The sequence below is a fragment of the Sus scrofa genome, chromosome X (assembly GCF_000003025.6).
Source record: "Sus scrofa isolate TJ Tabasco breed Duroc chromosome X, Sscrofa11.1, whole genome shotgun sequence".
In the NCBI taxonomy this organism is placed as follows: Eukaryota; Metazoa; Chordata; class Mammalia; order Artiodactyla; family Suidae; genus Sus; species Sus scrofa.
In genome coordinates this window covers 11,731,709-11,745,174 of record NC_010461.5, presented here as the reverse complement: position 1 = coordinate 11,745,174, position 13,466 = coordinate 11,731,709, and the positions used below count along the sequence as shown (strand labels likewise).

Sequence of the window (13,466 nt, the reverse complement as noted above, 5' to 3'; positions counted from 1 at the left end):
TTGGCTAGTCATTCCATATACCTTAGTGTACATATGCTAATCCCAAACCCCCAGTTTGGGATGAACTTGTCCCTTTTAGTAATCATAAAATTTCAAAGTCTGTGAGTGTGTTTATGTTCTGGAAAAAAGTCCATTTGTATCATTTTTTTAGAGTCCACATATAGGTGATATTGTATAATGTTTGTTTTTCACTGTCTAACTTCGCTTAGTATGATCACCTCTAGGTCTATCCATGTTGCTACAAATGGCATTATTTCATTATTTTTGTGGCTGAGCAATATTCCATTGTATATATGTACCACATATTCTTTATCCATTCCTCTGTTGATAGACCTTTAGGTTGTTTCTATGTCTTGATTATTGTAAATAGTGCTGTGTTGAACATTGGGGTGCATGAATCTTTTCAAATTATGGTTTTCTCCAGATAGATGCCCAGGAGTGAGATTGCTGGATCATATAGTAGTTCTATTTTTAGTTTTTTTGAGGAACCTCCATACTATTTTACATAGTGGTTGCACCGATTTACATTCCCACCAATAGTGTAAGAAGCTTCCATTTTCTCCACACCCTCGCCACCGTTTATTGTTTGTAGACTTTTTGATGATGGCCAAAAAGTAGACTTTTTGTAAGATGCCAAGTACCATGCTTTTTGAAATTAAATCAACTATCTCCTAGGATGAGAAATGGCTGATTTAATAGCTCTTTCTATTAAAAAATAAAACCAAAAGCTCTAGAGTTTCTAGTTTACCCAAATGCCATACAAATCTGTGCTCTGCACTTGTTGCTTAAAGAAGCAAGTAAGCAAACAAATAGGCAAATTATTCTTATTCTGGGTTAATATCTAATACAGTATTCACTTCGAAGTAGGTATTTGTTATAATGTTTAAACTTTATTGGGTAAAGTAATATGATGATGGATATTGGGAAAAAAAGAAGCAAGAGTTACTAAGATTATAAAGTATAGAAATCATGTTAAATTTGGAATTGTTAAAGGAAACAGTTATGTTTCACTGGGAAAAGAGAAATCTTAGGGGAAGTGATCCCTGCCTTTGACTTTTTGAAGGATTTCCAAGTGGCAGAGGAATGAAAAAAATTTAGAAGTGAGGAATTGATACAGTGATGCCAGTTCTCAGCTAAGAATATTGAACTTATAAAATACAGATCTGTCAAAAAATAGGAATGGGCTGCCTTAGAAGAGTTGAAGCAGAAACTGGATGAATGGTTTTCAGTGATGCTTAAAAGGAAATGCTTATTTTGGAAAAGATGCTGAACTATATGAGAGAAATAGATTCAATTTTCTGTTATTCTTCCTAACACTGCACTAATAGGGGGAAGCAAGAATCTACTCACCCAGTTCTGAAGACCATTCCAGCAAGGGGCACTGAAGCAACAGAGATTCCTTCTAGGTCTCACAATCACCATGGGTGTGTGTATGTGTCTCAAAGACAGAGTGGGGATGATACATTTATGTGCCTTCTGGTTTTGTCATCTGAATCTGCTCTTATGGGGTCTCCAAGGCTGAGGTCAGGTCTGTCACTAAGAATGTCACATGAGAAGACAGAGGAGTAGGGAGTTCCTGTTGTGGCTGAGCGGTGACAAGCCCAACTGATGTCTTTGGGGACATGGGTTCATTCCTTGGCCTCGCTCAATGGGTTAAGGATCTGGCGTTGCCATGAGCTTTGGTGTAGATTGCAGATGTGGCTCGCATTTGGTGTTGCTGTGGCTGTTGTGTAGGCTGGCAGCTGCTGCTCCAATTCAATCCCTAGTCTTGGAGCTTCCATATGCCATGGGTGTGGCCCTAAAAAGAAAAAAAAGACGGAGGAGTAAATGGGTATCACCTTTTATGGGAGCTCCAGAGCTTGGCAGGCACATGCATACATAAACAAGTTGACAATTACAATGAATTGAGACCAGGTGGCCAGATGAAAAATTGTGCACAGAATCTGGCACATAGATTGCCTAATTGCCATTTCATGACTCAATTTTTACTTAATAAGAGATCTAGGATTGAGAAATACCGAAGAAGAATTAAGTCAAAGCATCTTGGATACCTGAGGTTCTTATATCTGGGGGCTTGTGTGGGAAGAATAGCAGCTAAGTCTTATGGATAACAGCAGATCTAATATGCCATTTTAGTCCTCCATTTTCTCTAGGAATACAATACAAATTGCAACACATTCTCCCTATAAGGCTTATTTTGCTTGTCTCACTCTCGTCACACACTGCTATCATCTCACTGTTCCCTTGTGGAGGTCTCCTTGCTCTTGTCAACATTATCATAATCCTTTCTGAGGACTTACTATATCAGAATCTGTATTTTAACAAGATCACATTCATCTGTATGCATTGCCTTAAGGATTTATAATCTTGGCCCAAACCAGGACTGCATTTATGCAGTAGCTAAACTGTACAGCAACACACCAAATAACCACTTATTATTTTGAACTTGAACTTTTCCAAAGTTGACATAAAATCTGGTTGTGTACTCAAACAGATGGAGCATGGGGGAAAAGGTGAAAGATGTGGTGTTGTTGGACACCAGAATGGAAAGAAAGTTTACATACTGTGCAGTCGTTTTCAGAAGACACTACCCCTTCCTTTTTTCCAATTTCAAAGCAAAGAGGAGAAGGAGATTGGAGAACCTACCTGTGTGTCTTTTAAGGGGCTATTTCTCAGGGCATGACCTATTTTGTCACAAAAAAGTCTTTGGTAACTACAGAAAATGCTGGAATAGTAGATATTGTCACTTGTAGTATGAATAATTTGCAATGCATCACAGACTAACTTTGTCTGCTAAATGAAATTCTACCTCCTGAGATTATTTCAGTTTTTCAGAGAGGGCTTCCTCGATGTCCTAAGAAGGTTTAATATTGAACTAAAAAATACTATAGTAGGGTGTATATTGTGGTTAATTCTTCAGTATCCATTGCATCCCAACCCATTAGTCTCTAAGCCAATCATGGACATTCACTCCCTCTTGCCAGTAATTTGGTTCAGGGCTGGACAGGTCTAAGGCAGCTTGGAATAATGAGAGATGCTAGGAAAGATCTGTTGAGGGCATCTGGGAAAGAAGCTTCCTCAGTCTTAGGAGAGATTTGGGAGAAGACTCCCCTTACTTGATAGACATGAGGGAAGATGAATGGGGGTACAGATTACTACCTGCAGCCATTCTGCAGCTACAGAGCATGCCTTAGGATAAAGAAGACCCCACAAGCTTGAGAAGAAACCCTTTCTTATTTTCTGCAAATTTCAAATCCTCAGAGGGGAGAAATGGAAGGATCTCAAATCCCTAATGCCACTATTGAATCCCTGAAGCCAACCCGACTTCTCGACTACCTGTTGCATGTGTTATTACATTACCTCCATGCCTAAGTCAGTCTGATGTGAGGTTCATGGCTGCCCACAGGCACACACGCCCTTACTTATACAAATCATTGGCAAGAATCCTTTCTTTATGGCAAGCATGGCACAATAGCATAATTAGCATGGCTTCACAATCATCATTTCTGATGTGATGCTATTTAGAATCACAGGTACTTATCCCAGGTGAAAGAATACAGTTTTTACCAACTATAATGAGATTCAACAATTACAGCGGAGTAATTCTGAAAACAGACGTCATGATACTCCCATCTTGTGCAAAGCAAATCACTGACATTTCTTCACAAGGTGCTCAGGGTTGCTGTCACTGTAACTGATAAGACGGATGGCATCAAGAAGAACATTACCATGCTAATTTCATTTCAACTTTCAGACTGTATGTCTTGAGTAGATTCTATGTGAAGGCTCTCATTGTTTTCACTTGAAAAGCGCAAAACAGGACTCAGTTTTACATTTTATTATCTTCATGTTTTAACGTGTCAGAATTTGCATCTCAGGGAAGAAGATGATTTTTCAAGTTATCTTGGCAAGCTGGTAACTGATCAGATCTGCTGGGGGTGGAAATGAAAGCCTGCCGCCATTATTACTAAAAAAAAAAAAAAAGCCAGTGAATCACATTTTTGAGGTTAATACATAAGCTGTTTGTCAAATATTAATGTTTATAACATCCATATGATAATTCTCTTCACTCAGATAGCCCTTCCTTGTTTTCCTTGCTAATTCAAATCTTACCTATCCCCTGATTTTTTTCTTTTTTTATGTTTTTATTTTTTGTTATTTTATATTTTTATTTTTGGTTGTTTTCCCTTAATTTTGAAAAAGGACTTTATATTTTTAGAGCAGTTTTAGGTTAGCAGCAAAATTAAGACCCATCCCCTGATTTTTAAGACTTAGTTCAAGTACAAGCCTTTTCTTAAAATTTCTCTGAGTCATGCCATAGACTGGAGGATAAGCAAGTGCCATATTGACAAAGCTGGTCTTTAAATTCTAGCAGATCATCTCAGCACTTGGCATCAGAGAACAATTAGACAATCAATGTTGCATAACCCTAATTCTGAGTTCTAGGTCCACCCTGACTTCTGAGCCTTAGTATTCTCATCTGTAAAATGGGAAAATTGAAAGCATATAACTCAAAAACTTTATAAGAGGATGAAATGAAATAACCCAAATAATGCCTTAATCCAGTGCCTACCACATGGAGAATTTTCAATAAAAGTTGTCATAATTATAGTTTACACATAAGATTTCAGTGAGCCAAGATATATATGTCAGTGGTTACATAATTCTACTTTTTCTTTATATATTGTCATAGTTTTGCTTATTAAAAAAGAAAATCTATGTTTTCTTTCTTTGGACTCAGCTCACGCTCTGGGTTTTATATTTAATGATGGTAACTTCTTAAATCATTTGAGATCTTCACAGTAAAAAAAGAGGCTATTTTACTGCTGTGGGCATCTTACATATACTTGTGCATGTACACGTAACATCAAGATTCAGACAATCCTGCTGTGGCACAACAGGATCGGTGGTGTCTGCACAGCTCCAGGACACGGGTTCGATCCCCAGCCCCACACAGTGAGTTAAAGGATCTGGCACAGCTGCAGTTGCAGTGTAGGTTGCAACTGTGGCTCAGATCTGATCCCTGGTCCAGGAACCCTATATGCTGTGGGGCAGCCAAAAAAGACAAAACAAAACAAATCAAGATTCATATGTGACAACCCACTGCTGAACTTCCTTTGAGATTTTGAGTAGCAATAAGAGTCCATTCAGCAAATGAACAACGAGATACCAAGCATCTATTGCTTAAAAGGCATGGTGTGACTCCTTGACAACTGTGGGAAGGAGGAAGAAGACATACAAAAAATAGCAAGTTTTAATAAATAAATGCTTCATGGGTTGTAGAGGCAGTTGTTTACATTAGAGGCAGAAATCATTGTCTTTCAAGGTAAATGAGGACCAGTAACACCCAAAATCTACTTTTTTTTTTTAAGGGTCACACCTGTGACATATAGAAGTTCTCAGGATAGGGGTCAAATTGGAGTCTACGCCACAGCCACAGGAATGCCAGATCAGAGCTGCATCTGTGAACTACACTGTAACTTGTGGAAACACCTGATCCTTAACCTACTGAGCGAGGCCAAGGATTGAACCCTCATCGTCATGGGTAACTAGTCAGGTTCTTAACCAACTGAGCCACAATAGGAACTCCCCCAAATTTTTAAAATTTATTTTTATTTTTAAAAATTTATTGAAGCGTAGTTGATTTACAATGTTGTGTTAGTTTCTGCTATATAGCACAGTGGTTCAGTTATATGTATATATACACTCTTCATATTCTTTTCCATTATGATTTATCATAAGATATTGAATATAGTTCCCTGTGCTATACAGTAGGACCTTGTTGTTTATCTACTCTATAAACCAAAATTTACTTTTAATGTGTAGTTGCCTTAGCTTAATATCCTCTCTCATTTCTAGATTATTCTTTCAAGAAAGCAGAATAGTGGCTATGGTCCAAAGTGAAATTTGTATGTGAATCCTGGCTCCACCACTTACTCCCTGGGTGACCTTGGGCAACTCATTTAACTCTAACTTCTCATTTTTTCTCAGCAACGTTTTTCAGCAAAAGAGACAACACTATCCCTCCCATTATCCAGTACTATACATTAAGGGGCTAAACCAACCTGACTGGTAGCTTCTCCCTTGGAAACCATTCTTGGTTTTATTTCAGGAGGACTTTTTAGGTGGCCAGTTCCATTGAATGCTTTGATTAACCACTGTTGGAAATTCTATTGATAGAAAAAAATACCACTACTAACCAATGCTTTCAATCACTCTCAGTTTATATCACTAAATGTAATAAAGGAGAAGAAAGACATCCAGGAAGTTATCCATTATTTCTAAAAGTTATTTCACTAGAGTGTTCATTTCTTGTGGAACACACCTGGGATGAATTGAGGGAGAAACACATGCTGGTGTATTTACTAGTGTTTACCAGGCAAGTGTTCATAATGAAGATGAAAGTCGTGAGTGGAGTCACTTAGCCAACTCTTGCTAAGTGTGTGTGTTTGTGTTTCAAATGAGATAATATATGCAGAAGGCTTTGGAAATTCTAATGCCCTCTGTGTAAGGAAAACATATTCCTGTCTATCAAAAAAATACCACAAATAAATTTAAAGGCAAACAAGAAAGTAAGAAAAGTATTTGTGACACATCAGAAGGAACTAATTTCCCTGCTGTATAACTTGGTCAAGCAAATCAGTAAGACCAACAATTCAATAGAAAAATGGTCAAAGGTCACAAAGAGTTAGTTCATAGAAAGTGAAGAACAAACATCTCATAAATATACAAAATGATAATAGGTTTTACTCCTAGTTAAGAACATGAAAATAAAACAACAGTTACCGTTTTTCACCTGTTATGCTGGCACCCCATTTTATGGTACCCAGTTTTGGTGCGGGTATGGGGAAACAGATATACATTAGGGACAGTCTCTTTGGAAGACAATTTGTTAGTTTTTGTCAAAACTGCACAGTCCCTTGGGTTGGATTTAACCTAACACTCCCTTGTATAGGAATTTATCTTACGTATACAGTTGCATATATGTACGAACCCATATATTTGAGATTACTTATTGCAGCATGGTTTGTAACAGTAAGAAGCTGGAAAAAGCCTCACAATCCGTCTTTGAGGACTGGGTAAAATATATTATGGGACACTTGTACAATGGAAAACAATGCAGACAAGAAAAACAGGTTATTGGAATGATCTCTATGAGGCATTATTAATTAAAACAGCATATCAGAGTTCTCACTGTGGCTCAGCAAGTTAAGGACCTGACGTTGTCTCTGTGAGGATGTGGGCTCAATCCCTAGACTTGCTCAGTAGGTTAAGGATCTGGAGTTGCCGCAGGCTGCAGCATAGGTCAGAGATGTGGCTTGAATCTGGTGTGGCTCTGGCTGTGGCATAGGCCTCAGCTGCAGCTTGGGTTCAACCCCTTGCCTGGGAACTTTCATATGCTGTGGATGCGGCTGTAAAACAACCCCCCCCCAAAAAAAAAAACCAGCATACGGATTGGATGAGACTAAGAGATATTTCAGCTAAATGCAATGTGTGGGATCTTGTTTGAATCCTTACAACAGATCAACTGTAAAAGTGCATTTATGAGCTGTTTGGGGAATGTGAACACTGACTGGCTACTTTGATGATACTAAATAATTATCGTTATTTTTTTAGGTTAATGATGTTGATGTTTTATTTAAAGAAGAGCCCTTATATTTCAAAGATGCATAATAAAACATTCTGAGTGAAACGATATGGTAGTTGGGATTTGCTTCATAATAATATATAGGTTATGAAGATTGTCTATTAATCTGTGGGAAGAAAGGAGAATATGGTTAAGACAAGATTGGCCCTGTAGATGGATGTTGGAAATGTGGAATTTAATGAAAAGTATAATGATACTATTCTTTGGCTACTTGAGTGCTTGTAACTTTCCTGAAGAAAAAGCCAAAACTGAAAGTTAAAAACTGAAGCCCAAAATATTCAGGTAAAAATTTAAAGCTAAATAAAGCAAAAATGAAAAAGCAAGGTGGATAATTATAAGGGTAGTAATCTAACACTGAATTGGCATAGAAAAATTCTGGAAAAAACTGCTGCAGCTAATTTCCTTCTTGGGAGGGCTAATAGAGGCTTAAGAAATACTTACTTTTCCGTATTTTGAAAATGTTTTAAAGCAAGGCTATAAAAATGAAGTGCTGTACAAATATTAAATCTCCTATTAGAAATAATGTATGCCACAGTTAAATCCAAATGAGGTAGGGTTCTCAGCAGGGCTATTCAATTACCGCATTTATTAATTCAGGTCCTGCTTAGGCTTTTACTTAACACGTTAATTATTTTAATTAAAGTCTTCAGCTTTCTTGCCATCATTTAGTCCTAGACGAGGGTAATATAGTGAACACTATTCTTTCATATTTACTTATGTGTAGTTAAATATAAATTTAATTAAAATATATTTATTATATGCAGGCATACCTCAGAGATATTGTGGGTTTGACCACTGTAAATGGAGCCACAGGAAACCATCTTTTTTCTGCAGTGCATATAAAAGTTATGTTTACACTATACTGTGGTCTGCTAGGTGTGCAGTAGAATTATGTCTAAAAAACCACGATACACACCTTAATTTAAAAATAATGCTGTTGGAAAAATGGTGCTGATGGACTTGCTCAATGCAGGGTTGTATGTGCAAAAAACCATGATATCTGTGAAGTGCAATAAAATGAGGCATACCTGTACTGGATTTATTTTTTATTTATTGAATATATAATTAAATTGGCAGGTTTTTATTTAATTCATTAAGCATTTATTGGAATATATATCAGTTTTTCAAAGACATAGAAATATAATGGACATCCATCATCTAGATTTTCCCATATTTGCTCCATCTATTTTGTCTGAAATATTTTAAAGTAGCTTAGAGACATAGTGACAACTCACCCCTAAATAGGTCAGCATTGCCTCTCTCAGCTGTGTCCACTCTACTAATGAGCCCACCAGAGGCATTCTTCATTTCTGTTATGGTGTTTTTGATCTCTAGTTTTTTTTTTTTTTTTTTGTATTTTCAGGATTACCATCTCTCTGTTTACATTGCCCATGTTCTCTTTTTTTCAAAAATGTTTATTATAGTTGATTTACAATGTTCTGTCAATTTCTGCTGTACAGAAATTTAACCCAGTTATACCTATATATACATTCTTTCACATTATCCTCCATCATGTTCCATCACAAGTGATCAGATATATTTCTCTGTGCTATACAGCAGGATCTCATTGTTTATCCATTCCAAATGCAGTAGTTGGCATCTACTAACCCCAAACTCCCTGTCCCTCCCACTCCCTCTTGGCAACCACAAGTCTGTTCTCCATGTCCGAGAGTTTGTTTCTTTTCTGTGGAAATGTTCACTTATGCCGTGTATTAGATTCCAGATATGTGATATCATATGGTATTTGCCTTTCTCCTGACTTACTGCCAGTCTCTTCTTACCTGCTGTGTCTGCTTTATCCATGAGAGCCCCTAGTACATTAATCATAGTTATTTTAAATTCCTGGGCTGATAATCCCCAAATTCCTGCTATGTCTGGTTCTGATGCTTCCTCTGTCTCTTTGAATTGTGTTCTTTGCCTTTTAGTATGACTTTTCCCCCCTTTTTTAGGTCTGCATCTGTGGCGTATGTAAATTCCCAGGCCAGGGGTCGAAGCAGAGCTGCAGCTGCCAGCCTACGCCACAGCCACAGCAACATGAGATCTGAGCCACATCTTTGACCTACACCACAGCTCACAGCAACACTGGATCCTTAACCCACTCAGTGAGGTCAGGGAATGAACCCGAATCCTCATGGATACTAGTCAGGTTTGTTACCACTGAGCACCTCTACTTTGTAATTTTTTTTTCTTGATAGCCAAGACGTGATGTATGGGGCAAAAAGGACTGAAATAAATAGGCCTTCAGTAATGTAGTGATAAGGTGTGTTGAGGAGAGGATGGAGAATGTTGTCTAGCCCTAGGATTAGGTCTCAGGCTTTTAATGAGCTTATGCCTCTGGATTGTGAACCTCCCAAGTGCTTCTTTTCCCCTCCCTTCTTAGATGCAATAGGATGACTGGAGTGGGCTGGAGTTGGGGATTTCCCTTCTTCCAGGGTTAAATAGTTTCTCCTGAGGGTAGACCTTGTTAAGAAAAACAGAGTGCTCTGCTCTGTCTCAAAATGGTTCCTTTCTCTTCTCCTGTCAGGAGCACGAGGGGACTTTTCTCTGATATATACTGTGAGATCCTGATCAAGCTCCTGGAGTTAAAACTCACGGAAGTGTGGAGGGCCTTTCTATGATTGGATCCACTTGGATCTGAGATTTGCCCATTTTGAGCCTACAGCAATTCCTCATTTCCAGTTCTAGCTCCCATGCAGTCTGCGGCTCTTGAAATGTCTGCTCAGGTAAGGTGTGATTCTCTGTATTCTTTGCCTATCAGTCCCTACAGTTTAGGGGGCAGCGATTTGCCCTGAGACCTCACTTCCATGGATCTAAGAAGAGTTGTTGATTTTTCAGTTTGTTCAGTTTTTACTTGTTATTAGGACAGATGGCTCCTTGTGTGCAGAAGCCGAAATTAGAAGTCCCAACCCTGCCTCCCACTGACCTGCTGAAATCCCCATGGGAAATTATCCCTGTAAGGAGACAAATAGAGTTGTCCAGGGAATGGCACTTGTTGGTTCTCTCCAGGTTTCCTACTCCTGGGGTTGTTGCCCCCCCCCCCCCCCACCGCCTGCTGCAAGCATTGTTGTGCATGGCCTCAACATCCTTCAAGACTGCTAGGTGATATCAGCAGAGCCATCCAACTACATAATACTTGTTTACCACTTTCCTGGGTCCATGATTCTTTTGCTTACAAGGCCACTCATGAAAGGGAGTCCCTCTTTTGTAGTATCACTCATGATCCTTTCTGCTGTTCATGTCTTCTACTGTAGAAACTTCTGCCTTCCAGTTCCAGCCTATGCTGTGCAAAGATTGTTGGTGTTTGTCCAAAGCCTCTGATAAAGAGCAGGACTCTACCTGAAGCTCTATTTCAAATAGTAATTCCATAATTTTTCCACTTCCTGGACTTGTTCACATTTTACCTTGGGGGGGGTCATTTTATTTGTCCTGCTCTGCTCCGTATTTTCTGTAAACTGGAAGTCGGATCTTCAGGTGTGACTTAATTCACAGTTAACATTTTTTGGAAGGAATACTTCATAATTCTGGGGTGTACTTCCTACCACATTACCTCAGGGGCCTCACAAGTTCTGAATATCCCATTATTACTAGAAAATGCTGATTGATCACTGGGTTAAAGTTGTGACAGGCTGATCCCTCTTTTGTAAAGTTACTTTTTCCCCCTGGCCAGCAATTTGTAATCTCTGGAGTGATTCTTTGATACCAGGTGATGATCCGGTTCCCTATCAACAATTTAGTAATGATTTTAACATCTGTGGCTAATCCTTGCCCTAATGAAAGACTACCTAAGAGGTTGCTGATTGGTGGTTTTCTTATTTTATCATTCGTTCTACATTTATCAACTGTCATTCTACTTTATGAAAGAGCTTTCTCATCAGCTGTGTCAATTTGGTTACTCTGAAACATAAGGCCTCTTCCAAACCAGGATAAATGTTTTTTTTCTTCAGTACACATTCTAGGGTAAGGAGTAGGTGTAATAATCTCCTCCAGTGATGGAAAATGAGTGTTGTTATTTTCTTCCTACTCATGGGTTTTAATACAATTAATGCATTCTAATCAATGATAATCATATATATATTTTTGGAGGGCATGTGATTTTTCTTTATTGCAGCAAAGATTTATAAACCTGCCAGGTAATTTTGATTGGAATATTATGAAAATTAGTTTGCATTCTTTAAATATACACCCTTATTTTACTAAATGATTCTTAAATAGCCCCAAATGGGTCAATGGGAAGTCCTGCAAGCTAGCTTCTTTTGACTCAATCCCATTCAAATTTGAATACTTCCTTGCTTTCTGGCTCAACAGGTAGTCCCATGTTCACCTAGAATTTTCCATAGCCCACACCTTGAAACAGCTGTTTCTCCAAAGACCCCTGCTTCTTTTTAGTTGTTAATGGCACTTAGGAATCATAGTTTCTGGCGTGTCATTGTTTCCAGGTGCGATAGGCAGGCAGGCTTAAAACACACACTGAGTTTGAATTTATTTTTTACATCAGTCTTACTTATTTGGTTTTATACTTATGGCTCTTTTACACTGAAAAATCTTGGATTCTATCATTTATTTTATTCTTTAATGTACAAAAAATGGTTTCAAAATAACAATACAGTATTACCACTAACCATAAAACTACTCAATAAAATTTAAGACTTGTTTTGCATTTCTTTTTTCCTTGTAATGTATGCTCTAAGGATGCAAAGTCAAAAATGCTGTGTTTTAGAGACAATTGAAATAATTATTTTTTCTGGTTATATTACCATTTTATGTATAATTAGGTTCATTTGTTTTAGTTTTCAATTTTAGGAATTTCTTTTTCATTTTTATTTGACAACCTGAAAATTTTCTTATTTATTCTAATTGCAGAGGAAACCATTAGTTTTCATGGACCTGAGTTCTCAGCCAACTCTTAAATACTTAAGCACCCCCAATGGACCACTACACATACTCTCTAATCCTAGAATTTTCAATTGCTTCTCCAGTCTCTAGGTAATGGCCTCAGCGTAAGCTTTTATAGTAATTATACACATATTGATCTCCGACTGTAGATACTTACTGAATTGAGATAATTGCCTGAAATTATTTCCTCTCTTTCCACCGCTTTTAATTTCTTCCCCAGAAATTCCAGTTATTTTTCTTTATATATGCTTAGGGGGTTTCAAAATGATGATAGAATTCCAATGGAAAAAGAATCATAGGGAATTCCCACAGTGGTGCAGTGGGTTAAGAATCTAATTTTAGCAGCTTGGGTCTCTATGGAGGTGTGGGTTTGATCCCCAGCCAGGAGCAGTGGGTTAAAGGATCCGTTGTTCCTGCAGCTAGGGCACAGGTCATAGCTGCACCTCAGATTCAGTCCCTGGCCCGGGAACTTCCATATGCCATGGGTTTTCCTTTAGAAGAAGAAGGAGAAGGAGAATCATAGGATTTAAAGAAAGAGAAAGGAACTAAAAGCCTCTGGATTCTATCAGAGCAGCCTTGTTGGCAGGACTTTTTCTCAACTGCTGCACACCCAGGAGGCTGGAGGCATTGTTTACAGCTGGCATCCATCTTGATTGGTTGGTTCCCATGCCTGACTAGTCCTGAAATATTTTTAATATTCCTGTTTGGAGGCGTAGTATTTCATTTCCCAAATTAATGCCTGTCCATGTTGGAATCTTTTTCAAATAAAGATAAGCAAGAACAAATTTCTTATGTGATTAAAAACTTCGCAAGGAGTCTGCTGGGCAAATATGAACTGACTGACTTTAGATCGTATAATTTTATCCAAGAAGATTAAATATAGTTGTTTTCTAGTGCAAGCTAATTAGCTTCTCCCTTGTGTCCA

General features: G+C 38.0%; 1 long non-coding RNA gene across 2 annotated transcripts in view; it reads left to right on the top strand.

The window, feature by feature from the left end:
• The window catches only part of LOC110257731, a 124,919-nt gene that overhangs the window by 53,670 nt on the left and 57,783 nt on the right, over window positions 1–13,466 (top strand). The window contains exons 2-3 of one of the 2 annotated variants that reach the window (XR_002340660.1): window positions 10,173–10,371; window positions 12,509–12,631. This is a non-coding gene — a long non-coding RNA (uncharacterized LOC110257731). The remainder of the gene's footprint in view (window positions 1–10,172; window positions 10,372–12,508; window positions 12,632–13,466) is intronic. The other variant, XR_002340661.1, reaches the window with a different exon arrangement.